Genomic DNA, 3,001 nt, shown 5'->3' with positions numbered 1-3,001 from the left:
TTAGGTTTATATGATTAAATTGTTTCAAACCTAACTCGTCCCTATTACTTCACATGAATCCTAAGAAACCTTAGTTTAATATGATCAGTAAAATGCATGTTTTACTAAGTAAAAGATTTATGTTGCTTGTAAAACAACTAATGCAATTGTGCTAGTGTACACGTTATTCAAGTAATAAAGTGATAATTAAGTATCATCTCCAAAGGGATCGAAAATTGGTAAGAAATTGAGTATGTTATTATAATACTATTAATTATACTAAAATATTAGGAAATAATCTCAAAGTGAATAGGAAACTAGAATAATGAATTACTATAATTAAATAATAAAAACAAAGAATTGATATGGCAAGCAAAATGATATGGCAATTCACAGAGAATATCAAAAGTATTTCTATTGTTGAATGAATAAGGTTGGACTTATTTAGGAGAAATTTTCATATCAATATAATGCCATGGAAAAATATTATCTAATATACTACCTAAAGATTCTCTACTGTGACCTGCCTCTTTCGATAGCTAGATCTTAAGTTAAAAATCTAACTTCATGTACGTCTACAGATCTCGGGATTGGTAACTGTAATGAACGTCCTCTCAATACAATTTGCAACATCTATGTCTAGAGTGCTATGAATATTCTATCGAGTATTCACTTGGATTCAAGATCCAATATTCTTACCCTTTTTAGAATTAAAAATACCTAAGAACACAACATGCATTCAACTATGTCTAGAGCTTGCGTGCATGTATTTAAAATAAGCATGAATCGAATGTAACAGTGATATAGACAATCTCAAATCCTAGGTATTAAAGATGATAAGACATTCACCCAAACAACTCGAACCAAGAAAAGATTTAGTTCATGGGTGGCAAAGTAAACATCAAAATAGAATCATTAATCAACATTTCTCAAGAAATTTCTAATCATAGAAAATTCAATCTAGAAAAATAAAGGCAGAATAGTAGAAAGTTAATTCCAAACTCCAGCTTCTCTTTTATCTTCTGATTGCACATGAATCTAAGAATGATTTCTCTTCCCCTTTCTCATGTCGTATTCTACTCTATTCTAAGTTGTTGCCCTTTCTTTCTCTAGAATTCTCCAATGGAGTTCTTCCTTGCACAGAGAGAAAGAATTGTTGTCACCAATCCCTTTCTCACGCTAATTCTCCTATTTTTTTCTTCTTCTTCTCTTTCCTTCTTTTATTGGGTAGTTCCATCCCACTTCAACACACATTTTTCATTCCTCTTTTTAGGTTGGTTTTTCTGGTACACGTCTAGTTGGCTGAGAGTGACGTAGATAAAATCCTAAGTCATTTTCCCGAAATTGCCATGGTAGTTCTGTTGGTAATCAATCTTACCAATTACCATGGCAATGTTTCACTTCCCTTATTTTCTTTCTGCATCCTCTTACTCCTCTTCTTTTATCTACACTTTGTATTCACACAAAACCACACATTTCCTCTCCAAGTGATAAAAGTAACAAATAATGACCAATGTAGCTCAATCTATTCTTTTTTATGCAATGTTCTAAGTTTATCCTAGAAATGCAAATGTATTTACTTAATTTCAAACAATTAATTCTATCTAGAGGCCTAAAATATAACTCTTTTCAAGAGTTCTCACACCCTCAAGCAATCTTCTACTGAAACAAAGAAAAATTACTTACAGTTCTTGTAACCCTATTTAGCAAATAAAGTGCAGAAAATGGTTCCTAAAAGTAAATGTTTCTAAATATTTCAGCAATTAAAACTTTAGTAGATTTCTTCTTAATATACCTAGGTTCTCTTTCTCTTAAACTCAGTTTTTATTTTATTTTATTTATTATTATATATATTAGATATTTATTCAATTTCCAACACAAAGATTTTCTAGGGAATTCGTAGTGTCATATGATTTTATACTTGATAACCTTAATAGAACATACACTAGACTGCCATGTATTATACCCTATCACAATTTGAATATAAATCACTCATGAAATAAAAGCTTTTAACTAAAAAGATGGATGGAAACAACTAACTTCTTAGCAATTTAGCCTCAAGATTTAGTAGAGTGTCCCTAAAATATGTACACTCTTTTTTTAAAATAAACACTCATATCTGAACTCATTTTTCTAGTCAATAATATACTGGAGTAAACAAAATATTATTGACCTACTCAACAGGTTCAAACATTAGAGTATTCATATTATTTTACCATGAAAAAAATTATACCCTATTACTATATTGAAATTAAGTCAAGAAGTCCTAAATTTATTCAAAGAATGCTATGATAGGCTAATTGTATTTATATTTAAATTATTATACTTTTAGAAATCTCATTTCAACAATTATCCTAAGCTAAACATGCTCTAACAACCATCACAATTTTTTTCTAAATTTACAAAGAAGAGTTATTATCCTCATTGAACATCATTGATAACCATATCTCACATAAGTAGATAGTCGAATGGCAATTGAACGTTATGGAAAAAGGACTGTATGCATAATTAACAATGCAATCTATACGCACAACACACCTCCAAACCTAAGGAATGCATTGTCGTTAATGCATGAACATGACAAAATAAAATGAATAAAAGCTACATGAATGCATGAAATAGATAAAAATCAAACTGAATGATCATGAAAATATAAAAATTAAAGCTTGGAGGGGAAGGAAATTACTTCACTTGGGTTGTGTGGATTTCTTTGCAGCTCTCCTGTAACATTGCGGCCTGTTCTGGTCATCACTATCATTATTGGCAATCATCCATACTTTGGAAAGTCAAAGACATGGGTATCAAAATGTTGGCACTAGAAATCTAAGATTTAAGGCACTAAAAGTGGGATTGAGATTTGGAATGAGATAATTGCAATCTTTGGTCCCTAATTGTATAGTGACTTTGCAAGTTGATCCTTGAACCTCAACTATAAATAGGCCCAACCATTTCTCATTTTATCAACCCACATTTGTCATTCTCTACTTAAGGTATTGTTCTCTCTCTTTGTAAATCTTCACTT

The sequence above is a fragment of the Gossypium arboreum genome, chromosome 10 (assembly GCF_025698485.1).
Source record: "Gossypium arboreum isolate Shixiya-1 chromosome 10, ASM2569848v2, whole genome shotgun sequence".
Classification (NCBI taxonomy): Eukaryota; Viridiplantae; Streptophyta; class Magnoliopsida; order Malvales; family Malvaceae; genus Gossypium; species Gossypium arboreum.
Note: the sequence above shows the minus strand (reverse complement) of the source record.